Here is a 15262-nt window from a genome sequence, read left to right as displayed (position 1 = left end):
CATAAACTGAAACAAAAATGTGCAAGTGGTCAACATTACAGACAAGATTATAACAGGTTACATCTAGAAACTGGGCAAGTGGTAGAGCTCTTACTGCGGAATAAAAAGGTTTCATGCACATTTTATGTTGCTGAAATCACGTAAACAAAACTGCTACAAGGCAACAACTTACCAGCTAATAGACTCCTTTACTTCCTATCTTGGAGTTTTGAATATACAGTAGAGTCTCACTTATCCAAGCCTCGCTTATCCAAGCCTCTGGATTATCCAAGCCATTTTTGTAGTCAATGTTTTCAATATATCGTGATATTTTGGTGCTAAATTTGTAAATACAGTAATTACAACATAACATTACTGCGTATTGAACTACTTTTTCCATCAAATTTGTTGTATAACATGATGGTTTGGTGCATATTTTATAAAATCATAGCCTAATTTGATGTTTAATAGGCTTTTCCTTAATCCCTCCTTATTATCCAAGATATTCGCTTATCCAAGCTTCTGCCGGCCCGTTTAGCTTGGATAAGTAAGACTCTACTGTATCACCACATTTTCAATTGAACAAATATGAGTTTCAGCAAACCTAGAGTTTCTCATCTAGGGTCATTTAACATGTCATTTTGCATGTGGTGTGGAATTAATGTGTTCTTATTACACCTCTGTGTTTAGCGACAGATGGCACCACTGCTAGCAAACAATCTGAAAAGCACACAGAGAAGAATTGACCTTTTTTAGAAACCGATCTGTCATCTGAGATGGGCATCACTGCAACTCTGAATCATTCCACCTAAGTCCTCACTATCTCATAAGTAGCACACAGAGGAGCGAAAGAGAAAAGACACATGGAGGAAACATGGAAGTTCATTATTTCAGTTCATAACTTGATGGACATCAAAGCAATGCAGCCACTAACATACATCAAAAATGTATTTCTCTTGGCCTGCAATCAAAGGAAGCTTGCCTCACAGAAACTGCTGTTTCCGTAATGCCAGCATCTGAGTTTTTAAAAGATCTTTCAAAATTATAGCAAGGGGTACATTTCTTAACAATACAGTGTGTTTCTGTGGACAAATAAATAACTCTAAAGGACTGCACTGATTGACAGTTGACTACTTGCACCCAGTGACCTTGTTCCGGGTTATCTAAACTTTTATTGGTCTAGCTCACACAAAAGAGCAGATGATGTGGCAAAAGTAGCAAAACACATCCGGGGTAATACTTCTTCAAATTACAACTGGAAGATTGCATGTCTGAATGCCCTTCCATATTCAAATCATCCTCCAAAAAGAAAGTTTGATGTTCTTATTGCAATATAGTGCTTGCCTAGCTTTTTTCCTTGGGGAAAGAAGATATATATGCAGGATGATTTTCCCTCACAGTGATATGAACTCCCCTCCCAACCTAGTATAGTATAGCCCAAGAAAGGTTTATCATTTCTTCATCCTCTCCCTTTGCAATTAGACCATTTACAATCGTTTTGTCTAGATCTGGGATCTTTTGTAAATCAAATGATTTAGAAAATCATTTGTAATCATTCAAAATCATTCAAAATCTCAAAACTCAAACATCATTCAGAATGCAAAGTGTCTTCACACATTCTTCCTACAAAAGAAACCCCAAGATGCTATAGAGAGCTACCCTAATTTTGGAATTAATTTGACTTTGATATGGGCAGCGTCATGCACTCTGCAGAGAGAGCAGGTGTTAAAATGCACACACATACACACATGCTCCATATTTCAGGGGCAGAGTTAAGTGTTCTGCCTTCAGAAGGTTTAATCAATGGCAGTCTACTTCAAAAGGTTCTCAGATATGTCTGATTCCTACCCTTAATGGACCAACAGTGGGCTCATGATATGCATCACTACATTCATGTCACTAATCAGGCAACAAGACAACCCTTTTTGCTGACCAAGGACCCATGAGATGATATAGGCAGTAGAGACGCCGACCCAGAATATTTCTAGCATCCTTGCTGATTGCCAGAGGCAGCATATTGTTCCCGGCAGAGCCAGAAAACACTAATATAGCCCTTAGCCAGAGAAAAGGACACACTGATTTAATAGGTGTGACATATATTTTCCTTACCATGTAAACAACTAAGTACTGGATTTGCAGCTAAAGAAGGACTATTACAATTGCATACTAATTGTACTTATTGGAAAACTGGAAGACTGTTGCTTGCTTTATACAGGAGTGAGATCTATCCTGCTGCAATTAGTTTTGACACTTTCAAACTATCAGAACTCTATGTGCTTTGTGCCTCACGAGATAAAAGTGGGACACAGATATAATAATGATGATGATAGGCGTGATGACAAAAAAAAACAGCTTTAGATAATTTAAACAAAATGTTCCCTGCTATATGGATTATGTTGGAGTTATGGTTTATGTAGTATGAAATTTTCACTTACGGTTTAAAGCTATTGTATTGTGTGCGCGCAGTATGTAAGTAGTGCAAGAGTTAAATGTATATAGAGAGAGATTAATTGCTAGTGACACTGTGTAGTTTCTGCAAACATTACGGACATCCGTCACTGTTCTGGAATGTGGGCGTTGACATGTTTAGAGATAACATGCTTTGTTTGTTGCCACCAATGGAGTTGGATGCTGAAATGGTCCATGCTGACGGTGCTGTGTAAATATTTGTAAATAAATATAGATTGAGACAAAAAGGTGAATGTGTCTCAATTTAACTCCAACACCGATAGATTATGGGAATGTGATATTTTGCATCATTCAACCACTTCATCATATTTACTAAACTCCACTGAGTACTACACTTAAAATCCAGGAAGCCACTGTTCCCATCACATTAGTTTGGCTTCAAGTGTAGGATAGAGCATTCTTTGTTTATTTTAAGCATGGGAGTCAGCATTCTTTTAAAATGTTTCTGGAGGTGGTGGGGAAGTGGATTTTGGGGGAATGATCCAAATGAATGGCCAGTTTTCTTATGTGATAGCATTTGTTGCTCCCAGGTTTAAAATGAAATGTTTCCTCAATTTGTAGGAGGGAAATTCTGGGAGGAGCCAAAAGTACCCTTGTTAGGTAGAGCATTATCTTTTGCTCACTGAGTTTTTACTTTACCAAAACAATTTCTTTATTTAAAAAAACAGCCTTTCTGGGTCCTTCCCTTCCCTTCCTTCCGTGATATGTCTGTGTCTTGTGTTGCATGGAAAGCTGGGAAAGAAAGATAATTATGAATATGATTATGATTATTATGCCATGTCTCCATGCTGTGCAGTCCTGGGAGTTATAGTTTCCCAAGGCCCATACCCTTTTCTTGGGGCATTTACACTATGGAAAGAATGTCCTTGCACCCCACTTTAAATGCCATGACTCCATGTGATGGAATCCTCCTGGGAGTTATAGTTTCCCAAGGCCCACACCTTTCTCTGTGGGACAGCCGGGGGGGGGGGGGGCAGTGAATTATCGCCACTTTCTCTCTCCCCGCTTCTGGAAGTGAAGACACGTAACAGCTGACATTTCAAAGAGAGGAGTTTTCCCCCCCACAAAGCTGGAGAGCAGCCAGCTGAGACCAATCACTCCGACCAAGAGGTCATGAGTTCGAGGCCAGCTCGGAGCCTGCATTTGTCTTGTCTTTGTTCTATGTCAAGGCATTGAATGTTTGCCTATATGTGTAATGTGATCCGCCCTGAGTCCCCTTCGGGGTGAGAAGGGCGGAATATAAATGCTGTAAATAAATAAATAAATAAATAAATAAATAGGGGGGAGAGACAGTGGGTGGTGCCTAGTGATTAAAGTGTGATGGCAAATGTACAGAAAAAATACTGAGAGCCACTGATAGATACATTTAACAGTGTGATGGAGGTAGGGAAATCATCCGTTTCATTCCAACACTGAGTCAGACTGAGCTCTACACTTCCCAGCCTCAATGTGATGAAGTGACAAGAGTGGTTTTGTGCCCATATCCATTCATTACTCACATAGCATACAGGACTTTGTTCCCTTAATGGAAAACAAAATCTCTTACTTTCTTACATTAACAATTGAAGGATGTGCTAGATTACCTGGATTCACTGAATACACTACCCTAGTCATCATACAGCTATTTGGGTCACTATGACAGATAAGTGATGGAAAGTTTGCTATACCAAAAAGATCTCTTTCTTTTAGCCTTTCATCTCAAATGAAGCTCACCATACCTACTCTCTTTCAGCAGATACAGGCTAAAAGATTACCTAGATGATGTTTGTGGTCAACTTGTTCCATCCTGTCTCTCTTAACAGAGGAAATGTGGCAATCTTTTAAGGCCTGCAGCTTCTGCTTTTAATATAACCAGAAGTGTAGCAAAACGCCTGTGCCTCCATCAGTGAACACACAAAAACTGAAACATGTTTTAGTTGCCTTCCTTTGTAACAATCTCTAGAGGGGTAGACGTGTTAGTCCGTGGCAGTAACCTTAACAATCTTGAGGCACTTTAGAAATCCATTACGGGATAAATTTGTGTGGATTACAAACCATTTCATGAGAGACAACTGATGAAGAGGATAGTCCACAAAACCTGATACCCTTTGCTGAATCTTCAGTTACAATTAATGGTATTGGGTACCATACACACATGAAAATACTTTCCATCCACATATGGATGGTTGTTAGCCGCCTTGAGTCCCCATGGGGAGAAAGATAGGGTATAAAAAATAATATTCTCAATTATATTTCCAACTGCTAATTCCTACTAGACCCAATCTACTGAATCTATGTAGCTTACACAGATTACGACTTAACCAAGGTCCCATTGATTCAATAGGCCTTCTCTCATTCTGGTTAACAACTGGATTTAGCACTTTGCTTCTAAAGACCTGCTGTCAGGTTAACCATATCCACTTCTTCTATCAGTTATTACCAATGTGAGAAGTTGAAATCTCTACACAGAAGTAGTATTGACTGAGCCTTAGGCTTAGATAAAGATTATTTGGATTTTTTTTTAAAAAAGTACTGCATAAAATTGTTTCTCAACTAAATCTACATTATTGCATTGTAATGAGGTTCAAAGGAATAAACCATGCATATCAATGTAGTTTTTCTGAATGATCAAGAAAAATAGACAGACATATTTGGAGCACAAAAATAAAACATGAACAAAAAGTCATAGAAAAACACAACCTTTCTACACAGAAAACACACCACCATCATCAATTTATATGGAGCCATCAGTGCACATGGTGCTTTACATACTGTAAAAGAGTTTACAATTGTTCATCTGACAGTTCCCAGTCCACAGGCTTACAGTCTAAAAGGACACAACACACAAGGAAAAGAGGATCGCAGTGGGGAAGAGGTTAAGTCCAACATGCTGGCTGCTGTTCTTTCCCTCTGGAAGTCACAGGAGTGGCTGTTAGGATGGGGAGAGGGCTCTTCCTCAGTTGCTGGACCTAGGCAAGATGGTGCTGTACCTACCTGTTCTCCCCTTCCTCTGAAGCCCCTAGCAATGGCAATTGGGATGGATGGGCAACATTTCCTCAGCTACTGGGGATGTGCTTAGTGATGCTGAAATTCATTGATATTTGGTTGTCATAACAGTTACCCAACTCTAAATGCACAGCTGCATTGCGAGGATTATTTTTTCCTAACAATGCTCTTACACTCCTATTCTCAGTGAAGTTCCTTTTGATTTCTGTGAGCTATATGACCATACAGAAAAGTCAAACAGAGACTAGAAGACATGCTCAGTATGACCTAGTACATTAGAGGAAAGCAAAAGATCAACACATTATTTTCTGCAAATACTGGACATATCAGTCAGGCTTTTCTGTGATGGCTGTGAAATACTATTTTAGTAGTGACACAGCCATTGTCACAAAGGAGAAGATTAGATACCTGCCCTACTAGTTGCATAACACCCACAATCTCCACTGAGAAGGAATGAGATAGCACATGTCTTGCAGATTTAAAGTCCCAAGTCCAGTCACCATCATCTTCAGTTTAAAAATGATGTTATCTCCATGAAGTAACCCCCCAGCATAAAATATTTAATACAATAATAAATTAAATACAAAAGAAGTTCTAACCTCTATCATGTTTTGTTCTACACCTTTCCAACCGTCATGATTGGGCCCACTTTAAAAACAATAACTCCTTTGCCCAAAACTCTAGAATAGAGAAAAATGTTATCCACAACTTTTGGATTACCCAACACACTTCATCCATATCAAGGGTCAGTAGGTTCCATCAAAGATCTGCTTGTCTCAATAATCATAAGGAGTTCTGTCATTTTCTGATTTTTTTTTGTTTGGGGCACCCATGTACAAAAAAAGGAGTTATTTGACCTTCTTCTTATTCAGATATTCAGACATGTTTTCCAGCTATTACTAGGCAACTAGATAAGACAGGATGTCATTGGCACCTGCTCCAGAAATTCGGGCATGAGAAAGCATGCTGGTTGTTAATACAATGCCCCTTAAGGCACCAGAGTGAGGTTGAAAGACAATCAAAGCATCTACTATGTCTAAAACATTTGTACCTTTTGTTCCAATTGTACCGTTTTCTGTGGGGAAACCATTCTCATAGAACCCTTTGCAAAAGAGCATACATACAAAAATGACATGGGAATTAATTGGTACAGGTTTATGCTTGGAACCAGAAATGTTTGGGATTTAGGATTTGGTGTGTGTGTGTGTGTGTGTGTGTGTGTGTGTGTGTAATATCTGTCTTTATATATAGTTATACATTATAATATAGGCCTGCAAACTTGTGGCTCTCCAGCTGTTTGGGACTCAAGAGTCCCAGAAGCCCTAGCCAGCTTCCAATTGTTAGGAATTTTGGGGCCTGAAGTCCAAAAGATCTGGAGGGTCACAGGTTGTGCAGGCCTGATATAATGAGATATTTTGGAGACAGGACCCACGTCCAATCATGAAATACGTTTATGCTTCATGTACACCTTATACACATAGCTTGAATGTAATTTTATACAATATCTTTAATAATTTGGTGCATGAAACAGTTTGTGTACACCAAACCACCATAAAACAAATGTGTCACTATCTCAGGCACCCATGTGAATTATTTTGGATTTTGGATGTTTAGTCTGTAGGGAAAGTCTACGCCATTGATTCCCAAAGTGGGCGCTACCGCCCCCTGGTGGGCCCTGCAGCAATCCAGGGGAGCCGTGATGGCCACAGGTACATATATCTTTCAGTTTAATTGCCATTAAAAAGTTTAAAAAATAATTTCCGGGGTGCTGAGTAATATTTTTTCTGGAAAGGGGGCGGTAGGCTAAATATGTTTGGGAACCTATGGTCCACGCTATAGAAATTTCAGTGATGCTGCGGAAATCTGTAATTATTTGGTTGACATAAAATGTATGCCACATGGCTAGCTCTTCTACTGAGATCAACAGGGTAAACCAAATCCAGAGAAAAGGAAAACAAAATTATGTCTATATTCAAACAAATCAAAAAGATTATTCAAATGAAACAAATGCAGAAATCAATCAAACAAATTATAGGGTTATAAGAATGGAAGGACAATACCAGAAGCTTATGCTAGACTAGAAACTTTCTATATGTGTTGTGGCCTAGATTCAGTAGATCAGAAATTTTGACATGATAGGGGTTTTCCTCCAGTAAAAAATATATATATATATATATTTTTGGGAATTTCCCAACTGTTTAAAACGAAAACAGACTCAACTGTACATATAACAGTAAAACTGGGGAAATTACAGCTGCTTAACTGTGTGCAAAATCTGTATGTTAGTCACCTTTTATTATATGCATCACACCCAAGCACTGTGTGGTCCATAAACCTAGTGGTCATAGCTAGGAGGAAATTACTACTGAGTTCAAATTATTCCACCTACTAACATTAACTCTCCTCATAGATATTATAGTTTATTTCTGAGTATTACTGTCGATCTAGAAACAAAAACATATTTTTAATCTAGAGCTCATTTAAAAAAATATAGTAGATAAGCAAACATTTAATGTTTCATTTTAACTGTTTCAGTTGGTGCAATAGGTTAAACTTAATATAGATATTGGTGCTCTTAAACCCTTGTGCCAGCAGGATTGCTGACCGACAGGTCGGCGGTTCAAATCTGGGGAGAGCAGCTCCAGCTCCCCATGTGGGGACATGAGAGAAGCCTCCCACAAGGATGGTAAAACATCAAAACATCCAGGCGTCCCCCGGGCAACGTCCTTGCAGACAGCAAATTCTCTCACACCAGAGGCTACTTGCAGTTTTTCAAGTCACTCCTGACCTGAAGAAAAAAAAAACAGCATGCACACACACACACACAGAGCAAAAGAAAGGTCAGAGCTTACAACTAATTATTTTTCTATTTGATGGCATTTTCTATTTTAAAGAAAGAGTGATAATTATTAAAGGTAGGTCACCAAATACATTTCTGTGACTCAGTTATATTTTTCAGGCCCCTAGAGCCCTTTTGTACCCTGATTCTACCCTACTGAAGAACTTTATCTCTATGGGATGCAATTCTCCTTAACAATAAGACATTTCCCCATATACCTTGTTTATTCTTCCTATACAGTGCTGCAGCACCTTGGATATCCCAGACCCTGAAAAATGGCCCTTGGACCTACAGTTTTGCTTAGACAATTTAAACCCTTTCCAACATTTACTGCTATTGTCGACTAACTGACTGAGATGACAACAGAACATCCAACTCTACAGTGGTACCATGTCAAGAAAATTGACTCCTCCATGTTGGGTTGAGAATATGGGCCTTCTGGCCTACTGTGTCAAGAAGAAAGGTCCTTTTTTCCTAAGGAATGGAACTAAGTACTAGGAGATGTATAATGGTGAGCAGCGATAGCTTCAAGACTTCGTTCTCTCCATTTGACTTCAAGGCTGGCATTCTGTTGAGCATTTATGAATGTCTAAGCTACACTTATGCATTTGTAACTGTTAAATATGCATGCTTATGATTGTGACAGTATTTCCATTATAGCAAATGCCTTCCAAACCTACTTTAACAGCTTGCAGCCATACGAAACAAAGCAGAATACTGCTGGCAACTGAGATGCAGTAGATGAAATTTCCAGCTGTCTCTTGTAAACTATCTGCGGTGTGACTATCAGAAGCAGTATCCCTGTCACAATTACTTGCTACACTGCAAATTGCTGATGGGGGAGAGCTAGAAACATTATCTTACTGCATCTCTATCACCAGTAAAACAGTCCCTCCTTGATACAGCTTCCACCTATTAAGGTAGATTGGGGGAGTTCACACCAAAAAGAAACAGTTGCATATTTGTAGTTTGCTATTTGTAAAAATGTTAATGAGTTTAATCTGAGCCCTGGGAACATATCATAGCACGTATACAGCATAATCTTTGCAGTGGGCGTCATTTATTTTTTTATTTATTGCTTAAATAGTCTTACAACTTACGGCTTTCCCTCTCATCATTAACCAATGTACTAAAAAAAAAAAAAGACTAGAAAGTAGGGTTGTTCTTTATGTGTGTCTGTGTTTGCCATATCTGTCTTGGCATTTGAAAAGGTGGAATTCATGCAGCTGATGCTGGATCGCAACTCCTAGCATTCCTAAATTATTCCTAGTGCTACATGGAATTGTGTTTAGCACTGTTTAGAGGCTTAAGGCAGGAATCCCCTTGGTAAGTTACGCTGATATAACTAGAGGTTATTTAAGTATTACTACTTTCTGACGTTGCATGAGAAAGATTCCAGTGCCTCCTCGTGCAACAGTTCTGTCAGAATGTGCAACAGCTGTAAGACACAACTTCCGTTTCACGGCATCCTCTTTTATCTTGCTGCCCTCACCTTCCTATTGCACTAGCCTCCCATCAGCTTCGATCTTCTGGACTTCTGTGTATATTCAATGGTCAAACTTTACTCACTAACTGCTTCAAACAGGATCACAGCCCAAAATACACAGTAGCCTAAATGTTACTGAAAAATATTTTAAAGGGTTGTATATCTAGATACTATATAAATGATATCCACAGTGGATTTATAAGTATATTGAAACTGAATTAAGTTAATGAAGATAATTAAAAAGTAATATGGGATTTACTGGTAAATTATCCATGATTAAGATAGGTATATAAATGGGCAGTTTAAATACTGATATCACCTATATCGGAAAAGTTTAATGGTTTGGGTGCTGGACTTTGGAGACCAAGTTTCAAATCCCTGCTCAGCCATGGAAGTCTACTGAGCAACTTTGGGCAATCACATTCTCTCATAATTGAGAAAAGCAAAGGCAACCCCCCTAAACATTTTATCAAAGAAACTCCATAATTTAAAGGCACATAACAACAAACCATTTAAGGATCAAATGTGGCTGTGAATATGTTAACTTTAGCTCAAATAGCAACACTGGAGAAAGCAAAGAGTGCCAATCTGAAAAGAATGGGAGAATAATATCAGGCATACAATCTCAATACTTATAATTTTATTTATAAAACCTTGGGAAGACCAATACATTTCACTGGAAAGTAAGCTATAATTGTAAGAATACAAATAAGTAAGTCTTGAGGAACAGTATGGAATGGGTAATGATCTGTGTCTAATGTTGTAATTAGTTGTTGAGCTACTTGGTGTGAATGGATTGGCTTGGGTTTATTTGTTCAACAAAATGCTTCATATATTCATGAAGTCTTTTTCTCCCCTACTGTCACCCACATGTATTTATAATGTATTATATTCCATTACAAAACCTTATTTTGTTGAACCAGAAATTGCTTGTTCTTTCCTTTCTAAGTAAGAGGTACATGTGAGCCAAACCCACATGCCTTCAGAGATCCAACCAATAGATAGGAAAATCTTTTCTTTGTTCTCTCACAACAGCTGCATATAGATTCAACATATCTTCCTCCCATTGTGCGTTTCCCCAAAGCATGGGAGGGAAGAAGTTCTGAAACACAGTAATTTAGATGTATTAGAGCTTCAGAAATAGTTGTTTGCTTGAGGGTTGGGTTTTATAGTACTAAATGAGGTTACCCAACAGAATCCAACAAGCTATAGATCGTGACAGGATGAGAGTAGAGGAAAAAGTCTGAAGAAGCAGATGAAAAATTGACTCTCCTGATTACTATGGGAATTTCACCTTGGGGGGGGGGGGAGAGAGAGAGAGAGAGAGAGAGAGAGAGAGAGAGAGAGAGAGAGAGAGAGAGAGAGAGAGACAGAAGGACTGCCCAGAATACAATGGAAGGAAATGTAGTTTGACTCCAAACAGGAGAACTGAAACAAATGTCCAAACATCAACTTCAAGAAACTTCACCTTTTATCATAGTCAGGTATACTTTGGCAAGGAGACAAACACAGATGATGGATTATTGTTGAAACTATGACAGTCATAAAACTCATTTAGTGCAATCAAAGTAAACACTGCTCCATCTGAGGTATAAGCCTTGAAGAGTATGGATACGTCTTCCTGAAAGTTATTATTGCAACCTTCACAACTTGTTAATTTTTTGTAGGAGGCAAAAGATATTTGCCAGCATCCATTTCATGTTTTTTTCCAGATAAAGCAAATAAAAATTGGGTCAATTTTTAATCCACCATTGATTTCTCAGATGCTCATAAAGTCCTGCATGGTCCGGTTCCCCACCTCCTTTTTACAAGAAGGGCAGGAAACCTGGGGAGCTGACTTCAATTTCAGAAACTGATGCGAATTTCAAAAGCTCTCGGTAGGGCATTCCAGAGATGGATGAAATGAAAGGCAAAAAAACTGGGACCGAAAGATTAGCATTCACTAGGAAACCACCCAATGTGGGTGTCGGTGAGCAGTAAGATGTAGCCATTTTGAGAAAACCAAAAGTTCAGAGTGGAACTCACAAGGAGTTTTCCAACAAGTATACTACTTTGCTATACTATTTTTATTGCAAAGGTGCCTGTAAGATCTTCAGAACACTGCTTCCCTAAATCAATTTTTCAAAGAGTGTTAATTATCCCCCACAATTAAACAAAAATGTCAATTATCATGTCTATTATATGCCTCTGAGAAACCCACAAGCCTAGCATGAAGGTAACAGTCCTCTCCCACTTTTGTTCCTCAGCAAATACTCATGCTGCTTATGATCCTGGAGGCAATATGCAACCCCTATGTCACTTTATATGAGAAAAAGACATCCAAATGTAGACGTTTTTATGATCAATCAAAAAGCTGAGCTGCTTGGCAGACAAGGTATGGTACACTTTTTTAAAAAAACTATAAACTATAAAAGCTATTTTTAAAAAAAACAAAAACACAAACCTATAATGCTGACAATAGCCATACTACCTAGGGTATTCTAAGAAATGGAAAAAAAGTAGTTTGCCCAAACATTACTGAAAAACTACCAGAATGCTTTTTTATTGTGAGGCAATGTGATAGACAAAAATCAAATAAGTGATTTTCACAATAAAACTGGGTTAGCAATTAGGATATTTTTTCAGTTAAATCTTCTGCCATAGATTTTACAGTCAAATCATGGGAAACATCATTTCTGTGGAATAAAACTTATGCAATTTTTGGGAATATGTTTTTGGGTCTATACAAGACACAGTGGATCATTATCTATTCTTTTATCAGGGTTGGCTCAGCGATGTACTTCTTGGAAGGAATTTCCTGCATCTTTTAATAAAGGGTGTATCTCATTCAGAGGCGGTCCAACCATAAGGCGAAATAGGCATTTGCCTGTGGCGCCATCGTCCCGGGGGCACCATCGTCCTGGGAGGAGGGCACCACTCTCCACCTCCTTCTCTTTCGGGCCTTCCAGCGGCCGCACTGGGCCTTCCGGCCAGCGCAGACCCACCTTCGCACCACGCAAGCCCACCTTTGGGGCCTTCAGAGATTGTGAGGTCTGTAGGAACTTGGAAGCTAGGTATGTGGGGTTTATATATCTGTAGAAGGTCCAGGGTGGGAGAAAGAACTTTTCTTTGAAGCAGGTGTGAATGTTGTAATTAATCACCTTGATTAGCATTTAATGGCCCTGTGGCTTCAAGGCCTGGCTTCTTCTTGCCTGGGAGAATCTTTTTTTGGGAGGAGTTAGCTGTCCCTGATTGTTTACTGTCTGGATTTCTTCTGTTTTCAGAGTGTTGTTCTTTATTTATTGTCCTGATTTTAGAGGGTTTTTTTTAATACTGAGGGCTATTTGGGTTATATAAGTCCACACTGCCCTATATCCCTGTTCAATGTTTAGTGCTAAATTTGCAAATATAGTAATTCCTACATAACATTACCATGTATTGAACTGCTTTTTCTATTGATTTGTTGTAAAACATGATGTTTTGGTGCTTAATTTTTAAAATCATAATGTAATTTGATGTTTTATAGGCTTTTCCTTTATACTTCCTTATTATCCAACATTTTCGCTTATCCAACGCTTTTATTTTTCAGTGATTGGTTTGGGGGGGCGCCAAAATTCTGTTCGCCTACACTTGAAAAATACCTAGGGCCGGCTCTGATCTCATTTGAGGTGAATCACTGGTATTCTTCTAGAAGATCATTTGCATTGTGTCTAGAAGGCCTCAAGGAGTTTTCAAACACCACCTTGGAGAATATATGTATAGACATGCAGATCTTATGCAACCCACACTTGCTGCACTCTGCCTTCATTATCTTTTTAGAACAACAGTTAAGAGAATTTGCAAGTGTTAGGATGCAAAGTCAAATAAGTCTTTGTACAGTGTATTTCATTTCAGTGAACATTTTATCAAAACAGCAATGATAGAAAAAAAGATAACCAAGTTCGTTGCTAGTGCCATTGTGTTTATGGGATATTTGTAGTATACAGAGATGGAAAGAATTATGTTTACTTTGCTTGGTGCATGTGTGCTTCTCCATCAATTGAACAGACCCATCAGAATTTCATCTTGATTGCACATGAATGCATATATCTCATACAAAGAAGAGAAAGGATTTTATAGGGCCTCCAGGAAAAACTGTTAACTTCAAAGGCTGACAACCCAATTTTCTGCCTGTGACAGATGTTGTAGATTTAGGAATGTGGGGCACATCTGTGGTCAAGACCACAGGTATTGTTTAGATGGCCTACAGGGTTTTTACTCTGTGAAAAACTACATTCAACCCTAGATATTCGAGAGAAGGCATTTACTCACTGTACTGATTAACCATACCAAATATCTCCTCTATGTCATTGTAGCCAATATGTGAGTGACAAACAAACTTAATAAACAAAACATAACTCTGTCAAAATGCCACATGTATTACATCAATTGTACTGTGATACAAAAGGCTGTTATATTTCTTGCACCTGGATTTGAATGGAACAGACACTCGTGCAACATGCCTGCAGAGGTGTCTCCAAACAGCACAGATAAGAGACTAAGAGAAAGACTTGCCTAATAATTGCTATTGTAGTAGAAGGTAAAAATTGGTTTCAATTGAAGACTTTTTTGATTTTATGCACTTTTAGAAGTGAATAATACAATGTGTGGTCTTAAATGTCACCTTCTAGCCAGGAAAACAAGACACATTATTGAAGAGCTGTAAATACATAGAGAAACTGGAGAAAACAATAGATAAACAAATTCAATAGTCATTACCACACCATTAAGGCCAGGGAACATGTGCGGAAAAAATTCACAATGTGGGTAACTACATGGAGCAAATGATGCTATTTGTGCAAGAGAAAGAACTTGTGGTGAACATTTTCAGCAGCAACCCCAAATCACTCATGACATTGTTTTATCCTGTACTAGGGAAGTTTTGACAGACTTGCCTTGTATTTCTAGATATCTCTGCAGTGAGTTACTTTTCAACTAGTAAAGTATGCTCCTTTATGTATTTATTGCCGTTTTTTCTCTCTTAATTAGAGAACAGTTGACAGTGCTAAAAAAATCACTGGCTACTAACACAATTGAATTGGTGCCACAACAATTCTTTAGACATTCACACAATCCTGGTGCTGGGAGAACTGTGGGTCACATTTAATAAGTTTTTTTTATTATAATGACCTGCTCATAATAAATGATAACATGTCAGATCTGACACCCATGTTAGATAGAAAGAAGAACAGCAGTTCTTTAGTACACCATGAGCCACTAGGAGATGCTGGACCTCCTAACACTTTGATTGCTACAATGTTTTAAAATGTGGATCTTGCTTGAATCCAACATTGATAGCAATTTAATGAACTCTATTACTTCTGCAAACTTTTTATATTGCTTGGGAACTCTTTACTGGGCTTTGTGGGCCAAAGATGATGGAGCAATTGAGGCTTATTATCAGCCATGGGCCCAATTAATGTTTCATTCATTTATTTTGTGTTTTGATACCATTGTGTTCATTCGGAATGCATGAAATGGTAAAC

General features: G+C 38.4%; 2 protein-coding genes across 9 annotated transcripts in view; one reads left to right on the top strand and one right to left on the bottom strand.

Moving 5' to 3' along the window:
- Positions 1–15262, bottom strand: part of rassf5 (Ras association domain family member 5) — a 131260-nt gene that overhangs the window by 26497 nt on the left and 89501 nt on the right. The gene's annotated exons all lie outside the window — the stretch shown is intronic.
- eif2d (eukaryotic translation initiation factor 2D) overlaps positions 1–15262 on the top strand; it is an 81028-nt gene that overhangs the window by 59157 nt on the left and 6609 nt on the right. For 2 of the 5 annotated variants that reach the window (XR_010005511.1, XR_010005509.1), the window contains 2 exons: positions 8513–8783; positions 12005–12132. The exons of 1 other annotated variant lie outside the window; for it this stretch is intronic. The gene's annotated coding sequence lies outside the window, so the exon portion shown is untranslated. Of the gene's footprint in view, positions 1–669; positions 2353–8512; positions 8784–12004; positions 12133–15262 lie in introns of those variants that run through there. 2 more of the 5 variants (XR_001730604.2, XR_001730606.2) reach the window with 2 other exon arrangements.

Source organism: Anolis carolinensis, chromosome 4 (genome assembly GCF_035594765.1).
Source record: "Anolis carolinensis isolate JA03-04 chromosome 4, rAnoCar3.1.pri, whole genome shotgun sequence".
Lineage (NCBI taxonomy): Eukaryota > Metazoa > Chordata > Lepidosauria > Squamata > Dactyloidae > Anolis > Anolis carolinensis.
The sequence above is the reverse complement of the archived record's forward strand: the minus strand, read 5'-3'. Positions and strand labels throughout refer to the sequence as shown.